The 19,732-nt window shown below is 40.1% G+C and overlaps 1 pseudogene; it reads right to left on the bottom strand.

Moving 5' to 3' along the window:
• Positions 1-730: 730 nt before the first annotated feature.
• On the bottom strand, positions 731-1,626 carry LOC116810264 (mortality factor 4-like protein 2; annotated as a pseudogene).
• Between the last annotated feature and the right edge of the window lie 18,106 nt (positions 1,627-19,732).

Here is a 19,732-nt window from a genome sequence, read left to right as displayed (position 1 = left end):
GAACTCTTCCCCTACAAGCTCACACATGTCTTACTTCCTCACCTTTAGGTCTTTCCTCCAAAGACAGTTTCTTACTGTCTTTTTTCTTTTTTCTTTTTCTTTGCTTTGAAATTTAGAAACAAATTTTATTTAAGATCTGAAATGTAATTCCTAAAATATCAACTTTTCCAGAAAACTGTGGCTTACACAATAATGCATTGCCTCTATCATGTTACAACATGCCTTAGACTCAAATACAAAAACCATGAAACAAACCACCATCCTTCAACAATTTGAGCAAAGATAGAATGCCTAAGGAACAACATAGATGGATTTGTAGAGGATGGGCTGTTTTACTTCAAGCACCATTAAAAAAAAAAGAGAACAAATGCATGGGGTTTTGGGTATATACATTAAATTGAATGTTTGGCACTAGGAGTCAGGGCATTTTGTCATGTAGCATTAACACATATTAGAAAATTGTGTAGTGTCAAAGGGGTAGAACCACCAGCATTCAAGCAATGTTGTCAACTAGGCAATAAAATGTTCTACTGAATGTTTCTTCTTTGTTCTAATTACTGCATACCCTGGTAGCAACTTCGAAATGAGAAAAGGAGCTTACACTTCTTTTATTTTCTGTTTAAAACAGAACAGAAAACGAACTGAAACATAAGCCCTGTTTTACATTAACAGTGTTAAAGAACATCCATTTTACAAGAAAAAGACTAAGAACAAAAAGTGTTTCCAGATCTCAGGCAAATAACAGTGAGTTGTCTGTAGACCAGCACAGGGCTTTGTGGTGGTACTTAGCAGAAGCTACTTTGTAATCACCGCCAGTAAAAAGAGATGCAGAATTCTTTGCCAGATATTTTAGGAAATCATGCAAATGGCTCAAAAATAACACAAGGCTCTTCTCATCAAGGGATATATAGGCCAACATTTCTCCAATTCTTACAAATAACCTCAGTAGGTGTGTGCTCCTTAAACCTGGGACACAGGAGCATCAGGGTGAGCCAAGAGGATTTCTGCATACAGGGACCTCTCAAATTTGTAGAGCAGCTGAGTGCCCAACATCACGTCGAAATATTCTTTTATTATTGTCACAATTTCATTAACTGCCCATGCCTTATTATTGACGTTTCCCTGAGATTTTTTGCAATTTGCATACTCCTTTAGAATTGCATCTACATTTTGCTTAGCAGGGAGTTAAAACAGCTGCTTCTGCTTGGTAACTAAGTCCCAGTCCCCAACAAGCCATGGTTTCGATTCTTCAGGCATGTTCACTTTAACTTCCATTCTGTTCTTAAATGCGTCCTCGCTTTCAACAGTGAGGTCTGCCCAGGCTCTTTCCTTCCTTGGGGTCTGAGGTGCTTTGCTGGTACTGCCCCCATATCTGTTTCCAGGAGTACTCCGTTTGTTCTTTCTGGTCTTCCTCATGGATCCTGAAGCTAGGAAGTTCTCTGCAGAGCGACCCCGCATCTTCCTGAGAGAAGTGGTTCAAGATTTTTCTGCTGTGGACCAGCTGCCTTCTTTCCTGAGGAGGCCCCTCTCATCTTCTCTGCATGTTGTTCTAGTTGGTTTTTTGAAGTTGTCTTCTTCTGCAGATTGTTGTCCATGAGTTTGAGAACCCGGCTTTCTGGAACTCATTCAACTCTTTTTATTCCGACCAACAATCGGAGTTCTTTCCAAGAACTCCTAGGGATTTCCCAAATGGACTCTTACAGATCTTACAGGATGGTCTAGAAGGATGAAGTGGGAGATACAATCCAAGATTCTGTAACCAGAGGTTTCTAAAATCAGGATCAGTTCACCTGAGCCTTACTATACAGCAAACTTAGCTTTTCTGAATGGTGACTTGAAATGAGAATCCAGATCTTTCTAGCTGCTGCTTTCTCACTCTTTTTAAAATATCAAATCTGCTACTGTGCCTTCTGCACTCGCAATCCCTTTTCCATGCTCTATTTTTTTCTCCCATAGCAATCATCACTTTCCAACTATATGCTACATAATATCCTGTGTTTATGTTTATCATCTCAATCTCCCTGCTAGAATGGAAGCTCCCGCAGGATATTCATGTCTACTGGGTTCATTGAGAACAACCACCCTATGAGAAGAGGGCCATTGTTATTTCAAAGAGAGGGTGAATTTGCATCCAGGACCTCCTAAACCAAACCCCAAACTCAATGGTGCAATGAAAGGGTGAGGTTGGGATGGAGATGAAATGGATTTGCACTGATTTCAATGCATCATCTTATTACTATCATCATCTGTCTCATAATCTTCTCCGTGCCCCTCTGCTTGAGGGCAGAGCCCAAAACTTATGTATGACCAGCATTTTGCAAGCTGGTTGCACATGAATCAAAGGCCTAGTGGAAGCTTCAAAACGAATGAGATCTAAGCTATCTTGTTTTCATGGTTTCCTAAGCATATAAAGCAGAAGCTGGCAGAGGAGATGCTCAATAATTGATGAAGGATTGAAAGAAGAATGTCAGTGTTCTAGGTGGATGCTTCCACACCATTATATTTTACCTGTACACAGGACTGCAGTTTACAAAGACTCAAACCAGTTATGCCCTTGAGTCAGCACAATTATTTAAGCTAGATAGGACTTTTTGTGGTTTTTTTTAACCATTGTTTCCACAATAAGATATTGAGAGGTTAAAGGACTTGCCAAAATCAGATCCTGGATTTAGACTTGCAATCAAAGTATCATTTTGTTTTTGGTGGGAGACAAGTTCCCTTTCCAGACCTCCTGGCTAAATGAGGAAAACTAATAAGGTACTGGATTTACTGTGGATGCTTCTAAATCCAGTGGCCCTGAGATTAGGGCTAAGGTTCTCCCTCCACTGTCGGCCTGTGGAATTCTTTAGCTGCTCACATCACAGCTACATGAGCGGTTTTTGGGAAACACACCATAATGGCCACATCCTCTTGTTTTTATGATTTACACGGGGTTGAAAACAAGAGATATTGTCTTGTAGTTAGCTAGAGCTCATTTGGAGTCTGCCCTGAATCTCTGGACTTGGCTCGATGCCCTTCCTCATCTGACTGCTCTGGGCAAACCAACTACTGTCTTAGTCATTGTATTACTCTGTTTGGATTCTCTGTCAGTCCATCAGATTTAGCTGATGAGCTCATTGACTGAACATTGATTGAGCAAGACAGTGTCCCTAATTCTGTATGCATACACAGCACCATTGTCTTCCACAGATACTTTGTAATAATTGGCATCCCCCTACAAGATCATTGGTATCTCAATAATTAAAATCAATAGCTGTTGTTAAGGCAAAACCTACAAAAGTGGTAAAAAGGTAATATAATTCAGAAGATAGATGTAAATATAAAATTACCAATTCTGAACAGGTTTTTAAAGATAATACTTTTCCTTAAGGACATTCATATTTAATAAAATAAATGAGTTATTTATTATCATTTGAATGACATAAATTGTTACTTTTTTATGTGAGTGGGGAAAATATAGCACTTAAACATTTTGAGATAAGGAGTAGAACACTTTATTTATATCAATTCAGTGTTTAGTTTTTCACAGATTTTGTCTCTATGCTACCTGTTCGATTTTTTTTTTTTTTTTTTTTTTTTTTTTTTTGAGACAGAGCAAGGCTCTGTCTCCCAGGCTGGAGTTTAGTGGCGCAACCTTGGCTCACTGCAACCTTCGCCTCCTGAGTTCAAGTGATTCTCATGTGTCAGCCTCCCGAGTAGCTGAGATTGCAGGTACACACCACCACGCCTGGCTAATTTTTTATACTTTTTTGAGTATACTCTAATTTTTTGCTTTCTGGGGTTTCACCATGTTGGCCAGGTTGCTCTCAAACTCCTGGCCTCAAGTGATCTGCCTGCCCTGGCCTTCCAAAGTACTGAGATTACAGGTGTGAGCCACTGTGCTTAGCCTGTTAGAATTTAATAGGTCTCAGTTATACACTATTTCCCTATTCTGGATGCTCTAAAGCATCAGTGACAATAATTATGAGTGTAGAAGGTGCATTGGTAGCCAAAGTTAACTACGTCATTGCTGTTCTTGAGAGGGGTTTTTACCTGTGTTTTCTTTTTTTTTTTTTTTTAATTTTTCTGCGATCAGACAAGTTAGTTAGATTCCAAACAATATGGGCCTAACATAATCACAATACCATTTTAATTGGCCAAAGAATGACCCTTATCCAGACAGGACTCTTAGTGTAGTTAGCTGTCAACAAAATATAAAACTTATCAGAATAATGGCTACTTTTAAATGTAAGGCCTGCATCATATTGTTAGAGGAACTTCTGGAAATAGGAGACGGTTGCTATTAAAATTCAATTTAGTTTAATTCACCATTATTTACTAAGTGCCTACATATGTTAGGTGCTAGGGCTACAAAGATGACTAGACCCCAGGCTGGGCACAGTGGCTCACCTAACCATAGCCATCAATGAATTCAAATAAGTGTGTGATAGTGGCATGCAACAATCTGTGGAACCATGGAGGAGAGATCTGTTCTTTCTTCCTGCTGGCATCATGGACTCTGAGACTGAGGCTTGAACTATTTCTAGGAGATGCTCAGAGTAAAAACAACAACAGCAGGAGAAGAGACTTCTAGGCCAAAGTTTCAAGAGTGAGCACAGGCCCAGAGGATGCATATGCATTAAGCTGCATGCAGGAGACAGAAGCAGGAAGGGCTGCTTAGTGGCAGAAAGCAAAGAGTGTGAGTGGCAGGTGAAGAAGTATGAAGGCCTCTGTAGTAAGATGAATGGTCTTTGAAGGATGCTAAGCAGAAAATTGAAATGATTATATTGTAATCATTGTAAAGGATGGGATTGGAAGACAGAGAAACCAGAGACAGTTAGTGTCCAGTACCAAAGTCCAGACTTGAAATGATAAGTGCCGCCTTAATCAGTGGTGGTGGGAATGGAGAGGAGAGAATAAATTCAAGAGTAATTTGGAAGGTAGCACCAATGAGCCTTGGTTACTAATTAGATAGGACAGGGGTACAGAAAGACAAATAGGTCAGTGGGGACTTGGGTTTCTAGCTCAGGTGTCTGTTTTGAATATGATTGTGTTAACAAATATAGTGGTTACAGATGAAAGATAAGCAGTTTTTTGTTGTTTCAGATGAGACTGTAGATAGAGTGAGTGGAACAGAAAGAAGATAAACTGGTTATAAATATTTTGAGTTTTAAGTGCTACAAGAATAGCCAAGAGGAAGTTTTTGATGTAGAGTAGCACTTGGAAATATGGATCTGAATTTAACAGAAATTGAGATTGGAGTTGGGCATGGTGGCTTATGCCTGTAATCCCAGCACTTTGGGAGGCTGAGGTGGGTGGATCACCTGAGGTCAGGAGTTCGAGACCAGCCTGACCAACATAGTGAAACCCCGTCTCTACTAAAAATACAAAATTAGCTGGGCGTGGTGGCGCATCCCTGTAATCCCAGCTACTTGGTTGGCTGAGGCAGGAGAATCGCTTAAACCTGGGAGGCAGAGGTTGCAGTGAGCCGAGATCACTCCAGCCTGGGCAATAGAGCAAGACTCAGTCTCAAAAAAAAGAAAGAAAAAAGAAATTGAGAGTGGAAATAAAAATGGCATCAGCCTATATTATTTAAAGCATATATAATATTTGAAGCAATATGCTAAGATGAAATTACCCAGGGTTGGTGTCATGGTTAGGATGGTGGTCAGGAAAGTCATTGTTTTGGTGTAGTACTTAGAGTAGTTTGAATATACTATGTGATATATTTGTTGGATGCTGAGTCTCTTCTACAGTCTCACTTCCCTCCTCTAAGGACTTGTATAATCTTTTGGTGAGTCTATCTAGGGATAATCCAGTACTTAACCATTTGACAGTGGAGCTGGAATACACCTGGGAAACCAAATTAAGGTTGTAAGACAGCTTGGTGTAAATATGGGATTGGATTTAGAAACGATTGGTATGAATATGAGATTAGAGTTACAAATAGCCCTGACCACCAGATGACTTGAAAAGGTGGCTGAGTACTCTTTCCTCATCCCTCTCATCTAATAGAAATAGGGTGGAGTAGGGAAATCCTGATGGAGGGTTCAGACACCCTGCCTTCTTTTCTTTCCAAAATACTTTCTTTTCCATGGAGACCGCAGATGTTTTCTAACTGAGTCAACTTTATATCCACAAGGTCTGTTGACATTTAACATGCCAAAGATCCATAGAGTGGAGCAGCCAGATGTTTAGGGCCTGGTCCTGGCTTATTACCATGAGCATTGCTCAGATTCCCAGTCTGAGTCAGAATCCTGAGTGACAGATCACAGGATGTTTGTGTTTCCTGAAGGACTTAAAGGGCTTGCAAAATGTTCTGTCTTATCCACCTCCAGAGAGAAGATTGCTCATCTTTGAGATCCATGTAGATGGAAAAAGAAAGGAAAAATGGTATATCAATGCACTAAATCATATACAGTATCACCATTCATCATCAGCTATCACTCTTGATTTTCCATCAGTCACTTCCTTACCTATCTAATGCCCTCATCCCATTACGTTCGGGATCAACCTTTTTACTTTGACCAGGCTAGCCTGTTTGTGGTCCATGGCACCCATAGTTATCTTACCATACTTGGGGTTTCCCACTGACACCTTTCTCCACCTCTACCATCTATTTTTCATCTTTAAATTGCTATTCAAAATGATAGCTTCTCCCCAAAACATTTGCTTCCCCATAGTAAAAACTTAGGCTGGGTGCTATGGCTCACACCTATAATCCCAGCACTTTGGGAGAGCAAGGCAGGAGGCTCACTGAAGACCAGGAGTTCGAGACCATCTTGGGCAACATAATGAGACCTCATCTCTAAAAACAACAACAACAACAACAGCAACAACAACAGCAACAAGAAACCCAAAACAAACGCATCAAATCATGCCAAATTCACCAATGGTTTCCTATATGGCAATTAAAGTTTTATCTCCCCATAGAAATTATATCAGAGGTAAAATTCATACTCATTTGGGTATAAAGTACTTATTTATACATGCCTAGGGCAGATTCCTGATCTTTCCATAGCAGTGTGTTACAGAGTAGCCCTCACTTAGCGAGGTAGATAAGTAGAATAGAATATTTGACTACATCAAATTGAAGTATCATAGATGATGAGAATAATAGTGATAATAAGTATCATTCATCAAGTGTCTGCCATGCCGGACACTCTAAGCATTTTGTAATGTTATTACATTTAATTATCACAGTAAAGAGTAAGAAGGGTATCATGCCCATCTTATAGACTAGAAAACAAAGGTTCAAAGAAGTAATTTGAAGCCAGGCACAGTGGTGTGTGCCTGTAGTCCTAGCTACTTGGGAGGCTAAGGCAGGAGGATACCTTCAGCTCAGGAGTTCAAAGCCAGCCTGAGTAACATAGTGAGACACTGTCTCTGAAAAAAGAAAAGAAACAAATAAAGGAGTAATTTGCCCAAGGTCTTAATTTATAGGCAGTGGAACCTGGATTCAAACCTAAGTCTTTTTTTTCCCCAGCTTTTTGAGATATTTATCAAATAAAATTTGTATATATTTAATTTAACTGACAAAAATTGTATACATTTAAGGTATAGGTGTGATGATTTAATATATATATATACACACATTGTGAAATGATTACCACAATCAAGCTAATTAACACATCCATTATCTGACATAGTTACCATGTGTGGTAAGAATACTTAAGATCTACTCTCATAGCAAATTTGAAGTGTACAATGCAGTATTAACCATTGTCACCATGCTGCACCATGCTGTACATTAGAGACCCCAGTACCTTTTTTTTTTTTTTTTTTTTTGAGACAGAGTCTCACTCTGTAGCCCAAGCTGGAGTCCAGTGGCACGATCTCGGCTCACTGCAACCTCCACCTCCTGGGTTCAAGCAATTCCCATACCTCAGCTTCCCAAGTAGCTGGGACTACAGGTGTGTGCCACCACGCCCAGCTAATTTTTTGTATTTTAGTAGAGATGGGGTTTCACCATGTTGCTCAGGTTGGTCTTGAACTCTTGATCTCAGATGATCCACTTGCCTCAGCCTCCCAAAGTGCTGGGATTATAGGCATGAGCCACTGCGCCCAGCCGAGACCCCAGTGCTCTTTAATCTTACAACAGAAAATTTGTACACTTGACCAACATCTTCCCATCTCTTCCCCTTACCCTGCACCCCAAACCCCTGCCTCAGCTCCTGGAAACCACTGTGACTTTCTGCCTCTGTGAGTTCAATTTTTTTAGATTCCACCTATAAGTGAGATTATATAGCATTTGTCTTTCTTTGTCTGGCTTATTTCACTTAGCATAATGTCCTCATTGTCACAAATGGTAGAATTTTCTTTTTTTTATGGCTGAATATATATATATATATATATACCAAATTTTCTTTATCCATTAACTGTGGATGAATACTTAAGTTGATATCATAACATGCAGTAAACATGAGAATGCAGATATCTCTTTGAGATACTGATTTCATTTTGTTTGGCTACATACCCAGAAGTGGGATTGCTGGATCATATAGGGGTTCTATTTTTAATTGTTTGAGGAACTGCCGTACTGTTTTTCATAATGGTTATACCAAGTTACATTTCCACCAACCGTGTATAAGGGTTCCTTTTCTCCATACCCTTGCCGACACTCATCTTTTATCTTTTGGATAATAGCCATTCTATTTTTAAAAAATTTTATTTTTTTAATTTGTTTTTTTTTTGTTTCTGAGACCTCTCAGGGATGAAAATATTAATAATTGCCATTCTAACAGGTGTGAAGTGATATTCCATTGTGGTTTTGATTTGCACTTACCTGATGATTAGTAATGCTGAGGACCTTTTATATACCTGCTGGACATTGGTACGTCTTCTTTGAAAAAATGTCTATTCTGGTCCTTTGCCTATTTTTAATCAGGTTTTTTGTCTTTCACTATTGAGTTGTATGAGTTCTTTTTCTATATTAGATACTAACCCCTTATCTGATATGTGGTTTCTAAATATTTTCTTCTATTCTGTGGGTTTTCTTTTCATTTGTTGCTTGTTTTCTTTGCTGTGCAGAAGTTTTTGATTTGATGCAGTGTACTACTTCTTTATTTTTGTTTCTATTGCCTGTGCTTTTGGTATCACATCCAAAAAAAATCATTGCCAATAACAATGTCAAGGAAATTTTCCCTTATGTTTTGTTCTAGGAATTTTGTGGTTTCAGACTTTAGCTTAAGTCTTTTTGTCATGTTTGTTTGTTTGTTTGTTTTGTGGAGACAGTTCTCCCTCTGTCACCCACACTGGAGTACAGTGGCGCCATCTCAGTTCACTGTAACCTCCACCTCCTGGGTTCAAGTGATTTTTCTCCCTCAGCCTCTGGAGTAGCTAGGATCACAGGTGCGTGCCACCACACTCGACTAGACTAATTTTTTGTATTTTTAGTAGAGATGTGATTTCACCATGTTGGCCAGACTGGTCTCGAACCCCTGACCTCAAGTGATCCTCCCACCTCAGCCTCTCAAAGTGCTGGGATTAGAGGCGCGATGCTCGCGTCTAGCCTAGCTTAAGACTTTAAGCCATTTCTAGTTAATTTTTGTGTATATTATAAGATAAGCATCCAATTTTATTATTTTGCACACGGATATCCAGTTTTTCCAACACCATTTACTGAAGACATTATTATTTCTCCATTGTATATCCCTGTCAAAGATTAGTTGACTGTATATGTGTATCAAACCCATGTCTTTGAGACTGTGGCTCATAATCTTGACGGTATACCGTGTTTTAGTATTCATTGTTTAAAGGACAGAAACAGTTTCTAGTATTTTCCTGATGTTTTTCCATTCCTCCTTGTACAGGGCTATGTGCTGAATGCTGCTCCTGCTTTCGCCCTTTTTTTTTTTTTTTTTCAGAAGGGGCTTCCTTAGAGTTTTATGGATCCTCCCTCCCTTTGAGAACAAAGGCTTGCTAATGTTCAGATAAAAGACTTTTCATTAGAAAATAGTTCTTTAACTCAACAAATGTTTATTGAGTGCTTACTATGTGTCTAACACTTCAAAGCACTAGGGAAAAGTGGTGAACAAAACAGAATAAGTTTTCTCCTAACGGGCTTATGTTTTAATGGTTCCTTACATTAAGTTTTAGCGATAATAAATGTCACTAGGCTGGTGTCTTCTCAATGCTTATTCTCTAGGTTTGAAGTCTTCTCCATTTTCAAGACTGTGTTTGAATTAAGAGGTGGTATAGGCCAATATTTCTCCAATATATTTATAATTGACATCAGTTAGTTGTTTCCATTGTGTTCATGTTTTAGTTCAGTCTTGTAATTTTGGGGAAATTGACATTACTTCTGGCTCCAAAGGAGAACATGTGATCTAGGCTTAGCCAATCGTTACACATTATACCTTCCACAATGATTGATTGGTTTGGTAAAGGGCATGTCACCTGAAAAGGTCCAATAAAGGTGAATTTTAGAACTTTTTTGGGGATATTTCAAAAACACTAATCCTCTCTTATACCCTGAAGAGTGTAATGTGTAAATGTCAGGACTGGATCTTCTGCAGTCATTTTGCAGAGAAGAGAGAAGAATCTGACACACAGATATAGAGCCCAGAGAATTGCAAAGAAATGGAGCTGGAGGCCTGATTATATCGCACCTTCCCTGCCCCACCTCTGGAGTTCAACCATCAGTGAAGCTAATACATGCTTTTTATTTATTAGGACAGTTTGAATTGAGTTTCATTAATTGCAACTTAAAGCATAGTAATTGACACAAACAAAAACCTTATTACTCTCCCGCCTTGTTTCTTCTAGAAGCATGTTAGATTTTTCTCAGAATAAATTCACATTGGGATATGCTGATTTTGACAGTTGATAATTGTTAACCAATGTCTCAGAGAGGATAAAATACGCATCACTTTGACCAATATTTTTCCTTTTTCTTTTTTTTTTTTTGAGACAGAGTCTCACTCTGTCACCCAGGCTGGAGTGCAATGGCATGGTCTCGGCTCACTGCAACCTCTGCCTCCCAGGTTCAAGTGATTCTCCAGCCTCAGCCTCCCGAGTAGCTGGGACTACGGGCACATGCTACCACACCCAACTAATTTTTGTATTTTTAGTAAAGACGGGGTTTCACTATATTGGCCAGGGTGGTCTCGAACTCCTGACCCTGTGATCTACCTGCCTCGGCCTCCCAAAGTGCTGGGATTACAGGTGTGAGCCACCGCATCCAGCCTTATTTTTCCTATTTTTAAGAAATATTTTTATATCTGCTGCTATGCAGTTTAAGTGTGAAGACATTTTCTTAAACATTAATCTTCAAAATGTCTTTTGGTTTAAATTTAACAAAGTTTTCAGTGAGCAATTAAAACACCTTCGAGATATTAGTAAAAGAAATAAGAAAAAGAAAAAAGATCACTATGATTATGGTGAAAGGAAAGAAATACTGTATTTCAGGAGAAAGAGAATATAGGAAAAAATGGGACAAAAAAGGAAAGGATAAAAGTCAGTTTTCTGGAAGGGGAAGTTTTGTTGTTGTTTGTTTGTTTTAAATGGAGTCTCACTCTGTCACCTAGGCTTGAGTGTGCAGTGGTGCAATCTCAGCTCACTGCACCCTCTGCCTTCCAGGTTCAAGCAATTCTCCTGCCTCAGCCTCCTGAGTAGCTGGGATTACAGGCACCCACCACCATGCCTGGCTAATTTTTATATTTTTAGTAGAGGTGGGGTTTCACCATGATGGTCAGGCTGGTCTCGAACTCTTGACCTCAAGTGATCCACCTGCGTCAGCCTCCCAAATTGCTAGGATTACAGCCATGAGCCACTGCACCCAGCTCTGTAAGGGGAAGTTTTAACACTAACTTGGAAAAGAAAGTATACAGTAAAATTTCAAAGATTGTATAATTTAATGTCATGTAGGAAAACGGTAAAGTTAATAGTTAACAAATCATAAGGGAGGCTGGGAATAGTGGCTCACGTATGTAATCCCAGCACTTTGGGAGGCCAATGTGGGCAGATCACTTGAGTTCAGGAGTTTGAGAGCAGCCTGGCCAACATGGCGAAACCCTATCTCTACTAAAAATACAAAATTAACGGGGTGTGGTGGTGCATGCCTGTAATCCCAGCTACTTGGGAGGCTGAGGCCAGATAATTGCTTGACCCCGGGAGGTGGAGGTTGCAGTAAGCCAAGACTGTGTCACTGCACTCCAGCCCTGGGGACAGAGACAGACTCCATCTGAAAACAATAAATAAATAAATAAATCATGAGAGATCTTTTAAGGTTGTGTGACAGAAAAATGAAAGGCCAGCTCAATACAGACAAATATAATTCAAGCTTTATCAATAAGGTTGTTCCAATATTATTTTAATTATGATCCAGAAACAAAAGAGGAATTAGAAAAGATTGTGGAACTGTTCTCTAATGGCATGATCCTAATCTGACTGGATTAAATCTGACTGGACTGCTCTGCTCAACACAATCATCAAAATGTTGGTTTTGACCATCCTAGCAATGAGAATAAAAAAGTAACATCTGACCCTTTGACAGTGGCATTTATAAAAATGAAATCTCACGTATACAGGAGGGTAGGGTCCTGAGCTACCTAAAGTGTGTAAACTCATTTCAGTAACTTGAAGAAACCTCTATTAGTAAGCACTGATTGCAGAATCCACATGTGAGAAACATTACATTCATGAGTTGATTAGCGTCACTCTCAGTTGATCTGAGATTATCATCAAAAAAATTTTGACTTAGGATTTCTTTGCCAAGTTACATCATTCCTAAAGCATCTAAAATCAGGCAGGGCAGAATAGAATCACATGCTGATGTCACAGGGTGTAGATGGGTTTGAATGGTCTCTGATTTAGTCAACATTCATGCTGTAATTGTGAATGATAGCTGCTCTGAGATACTAATAAGAATGCTCACCTGCTCATGTGATATACCCTTGAACAACAGGTCCTCACAGTTGGCAGCCGGGTGGCAGGAGGGCTGCTATAGAAATGAAGTTATAGAGACCTAACAGAACCACTGGCAGAGCGGGATCTTCGGGCCAAAGTCGGATGATGTCTAAGGTGAGCAGTAACCTCAACAGCCTTGCAAGTACATTTTGAGGAAGCATATTCTTGTGGAGAAACCTCTTACAGTCTAGTGACTATGCTCATCCTCAGCAAAATAATCTGTCTGTTCCTTAGATGATAGGTGCATTGCCATCTCAATGAACCTCTCATAGATAGTGTGAGCTGCTCATTTGATTCTCAGAAAACCATAAAATCATGCTGGCTGTTCTTTCCAGTTGAGCCATTGAACTCTTAAATTGCCAGACAGCCATGTAAGTCTGAATGAATGACCATTCATATACCCTTTCCACTGCCCTGCAGTATGGCTTTGCTCAGAATGGCAAGGAGACAGACTGGAAGAGAAAAATGGTTGCAGGATCTTCTTGTAGTTCTATAAGGCTTTGACAGTGCTGAGAACATAATCCATTCTGATGAATTTTTTCTGTGAAGGAGGCAACTAGAAAGGGATATTGTCTTCATTCTCTAGAAAAAAGAATTGAAGGGAGAGAATTTATAGTTGGCTGATTATAACAGCATGAAAACGCATATCTTCTACTCTTTATCTAGAATTTTGTCCATCCTGATTAAAATAACAACATCCTCAATAACAACTAACATTGAGTACTTTTCATATGTTATCTCATTTTAATCCTCCCAACAACTTTATGAATGAGTACTATAATTAGCTGCATTACGCAGATGATAACAAGGATAACAAGTGTTGAGTTAACCCAGTTTCCTCAGTTTCTTTTTTTAAATTTTTAACTGTTTATTTACAAGTACAAATGATTCCTTAGCCCACATATTCATGTTTCATGGTTCAGGAACATAGGTCAGTGACAAACTTCTGAGGAACTCAATCCCCAAACATTCTTAACATTCCAAAATCACTTTGCACTCTGAAAGATACCAGCCCTCTTCACCTCCTCAAAACCTTTCATGGAATCATAATTTCTGTAGAAAGCTACATATATCTTCTTTCTTGGTTCAGCCATGTAAACTTTAAGAGAGCTGCAACCCCCAGCATTACAAGAAATGCTCTGACAATATGAAATCACAGACACCTGGCCAGAAGGCTATGCATCTGAAATTTCTTCAAAACACTGGAAGCCATGGTAGTTATTGTCCTCAACACCGATGTCCTTCCTGGCTGATGGAGAAATGCCCAGTTTCTTAAATATCATCATGGGATTGTAAAATCTTTGGGGAAGCATATAGACTTTTAAAATAACCACTCAACAATTGCTAATTATACTGAGTAAAACCGGTTAGCTTTATTTTCTCATTGCTTATATTTTTTTCCTTCTTATTTATCTTTTCTCCCTTGCAGTAGAAACTTTTACCTACAGCAGAAGTCTTAGACCTTAGTTGTATTTCAGCTTTTAGGAGCCATTTGAGCTTGCGTAAGTCATTTTTAAAAATTCATTAAATTAATTAATTAATTTTTTGAGACAGATTTTCACTCTATTGCCCAGGCTGGACTACAGTGGCAATGATCATGGCTCACTGTAGTCTTGGCTTTCCTGGCTCAAGCAATTCTGCCTGAGCCCCCCAAATAACTGGGACTACAGCTGTGCCCTACCACGCCTACCTAATTTATTTGAATTTTTAGTAGAGACAGGAACTCGCTATGTTGCGTAGGCTGTTCTTGAACTCCTGAGCTCAAGCAAACCTCCTGCCTCAGCTGCCCAAAGTGCTAGGATTACAGGAGTGAGCCACCATGCCCAGTCTGAGTAAGTCATTTAACTTTTCTCTGAAATTTATAGAATGGGATGAATATCTGTTTACAACACTGGGGTATGGTGAGGGTCAGATGTGACATTGCAAATGAACATGTTTTATAAAATATTAAGCAGTATGTAAGTACTGATATAAATATGGCCAGCACAGTGGCTCACATCTGTAATCCCAGCACTTTGGGAGGCCGAGGCAGGCTTGAGGTCAGGAGTTCAAGGCCAGCCTGGCCAAAATGGTGAAACCTCATCTCTGCTAAGAATACAAAAATTAGCCGGGCATGGTGGCAGGTACCTGTAATCTCAGCTACTCAGGAGGCTGAGGCACGAGAATTGCTTGAAACCAGGAGGCAGAGGTTGCGGTGAGCTGAGATGGAACCACTGCATTCCAGCATGGGTGATAGAGCGAGACTCAGTCTCAAAATAACAATAAAAATAAATAAATATTATTTCTACTTTTTTCTTTGCCTGATTTTCCCCCTTATTTTTCTGAATAAAGATATTGCATTCCTTTACATACATATTCATATCCAAATGTCCTCCAAATGGTGTGATTAACTATAGCATAAAAAGATAATAGCAAGATTTCTGAAGACGTTCACTTAAAACTATTTTGTTTCTCCAAGACTAAGTTATTCTTCCAGTAACTAACGTGTATTTAGTTTTCTGGACCTTCAGATTACCTCGTAGTCCATTACAGCTTCAAAGGACACATTGATATCTTTAAATATATCAAGTGCAGAGTCAGCAGATGATCCTCAAAGCTCGAATTCAGGTATCTCTTTATGTGCTTAATGTCACTGAGAGCAAGGTTATACCCTGGATACTGACACCTTAAATAAAGTTAACTGACTTGAGAGAATTTATTTTATTTTATTTTTATATATTTTTGGAGACTGGGTCTCACTCTGTTGCCCAGGTGAGTGCAGTGGCACAATCACAGCTCACTGCAGCCTTGATCTCCCTGGCTCAAGTGATCCTCCTGCCTCAGCCTCCTGAGTAGCTGGGACTACAGTTGCATGCCACCATACCTGGTTAATTTAAAAATTTATTTTTGTAGAGACAGGGTCTCACCATGTTGCCCAGGCTGGTCTCGAACCCCTGGGCTCAAACAATTCTCTTGCCTTGGCCTCACAAAATGTTGGGATTATAGGCATGAGCCACTGTGCCCAGCTGAGAATTTTTTAAAACATTTTAGTTCCACATAAGAGTCACTCAGGTTAAGAAGAGGTTGAGATATACTAGCCAATAAAGTAGAAAAGAAAGAAATTTGAAAAATATGAATTAAAAAAGTAGACATATTCAGAAAAAAAATCATATAAATATAAGAAAAAATTAAAAATAGGAAAGAAACACCACAGTAAGGCCTGTGTGTGTGTGTGGCGGCGGGGGGGGGGGGGGCGGGTAGGTCGAGGTGGCAGTGGAAGAACATAGAAATAATTTCTCTTTTGAGTTCCCAGATGAAGCTCGGTACTTCCTAATCTCAATTAAGTGAGAAGGCCAACATGATTATAACTATTAAATCCAACTTTTCCCTGTACTATGTGCAAAGAACTACAGAAAACCTTAACACTGGTGTGTAAGAAGGCCATTGGCTTCAAGTGAGAGTTCCAAAGGATAAAGAGTAGATTTTCTCAGCATGCATTCAGGGGCCAAAAAAAAGTGTTTGTGCCTCTCAGATCTTAAAAGTGAAAACCAGTGTCTTAAAAGCCATGTTTTAAGTGTCTATGCTTACATAAGTATGGCACTTAACAGAGACATAAAACAACTTAATTAAAAATATCCCTTAAGAAATTTTACACACAGACACAGAAGAGAAAAAAACCTATGATTTTTTTTTTTTTTTTTTGAGATGGAGTTTCCTCTTGTTGCCCAGGCTGGAGTGCAATGGTGTGATCTTGGCTCACTGCAACCTCCGCCTCCCAGGTTCAAGCGATTCTCCTGCCTCAGCCTCCTGAGTAGCTGGGACTACAGGTGCGCACCACCACGCCTGGCTAATTTTTGAATATTTTTTAGTAGAGACAGGGTTTCACCATGTTGGCCAGGATGGTCTTGATCTCTTAACCTTGTGATCCGCCTGTCTCGGCCTGCCAAAGTGCTGGGATTACAGACATGAGCCACTGCGCCCGGCCTAAAACCTACGACTTTAAAAATTAATAGTTTGATTTATTTTTCTTTGTCTTTCTACTGTTTCTTATGATATCCAGGGTCAGGAAGAAAGGGCTAAGTCCCTCTTTCTTCTAGCCTTGCTGTATTAGTCATCTATTGCTACATAACCAATTGCCTCAAAACTTGGTAGCTTAAAACAACAATAAACATTTGTCATTTCTGACAGTTTCTGGAGGTTAGGAATTGGTGAATGGCTGGGTGGTCTGGGGTTGCAGTCAAGATGTTAGTTGGGGCTGCTTGGCTGGGGCTGGAGGATCCAATTTTAGGGTGGCTCACTCCCATGAGTGGCAGAAAGCCTCAGTTCCTGTTCATGTGAGTCTCTCCATAGGCCTGTTTGAGTGTCCTCATGACATGGTGAGTGGCTTCCTCCAGAATGAGTTATTTCAGGGAATAAGATAAAATGTGTCATGTCTTTTATAACTTAGCTTTGGAAGTCATATACTGTCACTTTCACAAATCCTGTTGGTCACACAGGTCACCTCTATTCAGTGTGGGAGGGAACTATAGAATGGCTTGCACACAAGTTGATGAGTCTCTCAGGGACCATCCTGAAGGCTGGCTATCACACTACTTAAGTTACACCATCTAGTCAGAGCCCCAAATGTTAAGAAGGCTGTTGACCAAACCAAGGCTGATGGGAGTGAGAGACTGCCTCTGCAAAGAGGCAGAGAGTAGAAACTCCCTTCCAGGAGGAAATATGGTTGAAGTAAATGGGCATGTTTAGTTCACAAACAAAAAAGATTTGGGATGCGAACATCTTTTTTTTTTTTTTTTTGAGACGGAGTCTCGCTCTGTGGCCCAGGCTGGAGTACAGTGGCACGATCTCAGCTCACTGCAAGCTCGGCCTCCTGGGTTCACGCTATTCTCCTGTCTCAGCCTCCCAAGTAGGACTACAGGCACCCGCCACCATGCCCGGCTGATTTTTTGTAGTTTTAGTAGACACGGGGTTTCATCGTGTTAGCCAGGATGGTCTTGATCTCCTGACTTTGTGATCCATCCGCCTCGGCCTCCAAAGTGCTGGGATTACTGGCGTGAGCCACCACGCCCAGCCGCGCACATCTTAACATATTTGAAGGACCATCATATAGAAGAAGTAGACTTGTTTTGTGTGTCCTCAGAGACAGGAATCAGAACCAACAGATGAAGATGTATTGAACGACTCTTGGATTCCAGGCGATAGTCAAGGGCTTAGATTACAAGAATAACTAAGTCATAGTTCTAGACATTAAAGAATCTAGTCTTTTGCATGGAAGAACATAATATTTTTGTATATGTTCAATATGCTATAGATATTTAATACAATTATTGTAGTTGTTCAGCTAAAGGAGGAAGTACTGTGTGATGCAGACTGGTACATGGTTTTGAAGGCCAGTGTGGGCCAGATGACTTTTGGGTTCATTCTGGTTTTATGAACCTATGATTCTAGTAGTAATCTCCAGATCGTCGTGAACTTAAAAGATGGTAGTGAAGAGAGCTAAGTACAACTTGTATTTTATATTTATGGTGTTGGTTTAAAAGATACTTTTTTTTTTTTGAGACGGAGTCTCGCTCTGTCGCCCAGGCTGGAGTGCAGTGGCGCCATCTCGGCTCACTGCAAGCTCCGCCTCCCGGGTTCACGCCATTCTCCTGCCTCAGCCTCCCGAATAGCTGGGACTATAGGCACTCAGCACCACGCCTGGCTAATTTTTTGTATTTTTAGTAGAGACGGAATTTCACTGTGTTAGCCAGGATGGTCTCAATCTTCTGACCTTGTGATCCGCCCGCCTCGGCCTCGCAAAGTGCTGGGATTACAGGCGTGAACCACCGAGCCTGGCCAAGATACTTTTTTTTTTTTTTTTGAGATGGAATCTCGCTCTGTCACCAGGCTGGAGTGCAGTGGCGCGATCTCGGCTCACTGCAAGCTCCGCCCCCCGGGTTCAAGCAATTCTCCTGCCTCAGCCTCACGAGTAGCTGGGACTACAGGCACGCGCCATGACGCCCAGATAATTTTTGTATTTTTAGTGGAGATGGAGTTTCACCATGATGGCCAGGATGGTCTAGATCTCCTGACCTCGTGATTCGCCTGCCTTGGCCTCTCAAAGTGCTGGGATTACAGATGTGAGCCACTGCACCCAGCCTAAATTAGATACTTTATAGGTATCATTATTATTTAGATTTAGATGTTACTTCAGGGGAATCTAAGAGAAACCACATGGATTTCATAGATTTATTATAACAACATTTTAGGGACCAACTTTGAACCAAATGTGTACACATAGTGTGAAATGATCTGGAAAATATGATTTTATACATGTAGCCATCCATGTAGTATTTATTTTTAGTACAGATGGGGTTTCACCATGCTGGCCAGGCTGGTCTCGAACTCCTGACCTTGTGATCTGCCTGCCTCAGCCTCCCAAAGTGCTGGGATTACAGGCGTGAGCCACTGTGCCTGACCCCATTTAATATTTATTAAGCACTAATTATATGGCAGGCACTGTTGTAGGTGTTAGGAAGACTGATGTAAGGAACCCAAATATTTCTCTAGTGGTGTTTAAGACCAGTGTAGCATAGTGGTAAGATTATGGGATGAGGAAAGATCCTATTTTAGTTCAAGTTCTGGCTCTACCACTTCCTAGTTGCGTGGCCTTGGCCAAGTTACCTAACTTCCTTGTACTTCAGTTTTATAATGTCTAAAACAGGGATGAAAATGGTACCTATGTTATAGGGATGTTTATAAGGCTTATAAGGCTAAGTGGGTTGATTTGTACAAAGTGCTTAGAACAGTGCTTGGAATACTATATGTGCTATACAGGTTGTGTATCCCTAATCTAAAAGTCCAAAATCCAAAATGCTTCAAAACC

Source organism: Hylobates moloch, unplaced genomic scaffold (assembly GCF_009828535.3).
Source record: "Hylobates moloch isolate HMO894 unplaced genomic scaffold, HMol_V3 SCAFFOLD_2, whole genome shotgun sequence".
Classification (NCBI taxonomy): Eukaryota; Metazoa; Chordata; class Mammalia; order Primates; family Hylobatidae; genus Hylobates; species Hylobates moloch.
Note: the sequence above shows the minus strand (reverse complement) of the source record. Positions and strands in the feature narration are given on the sequence as shown.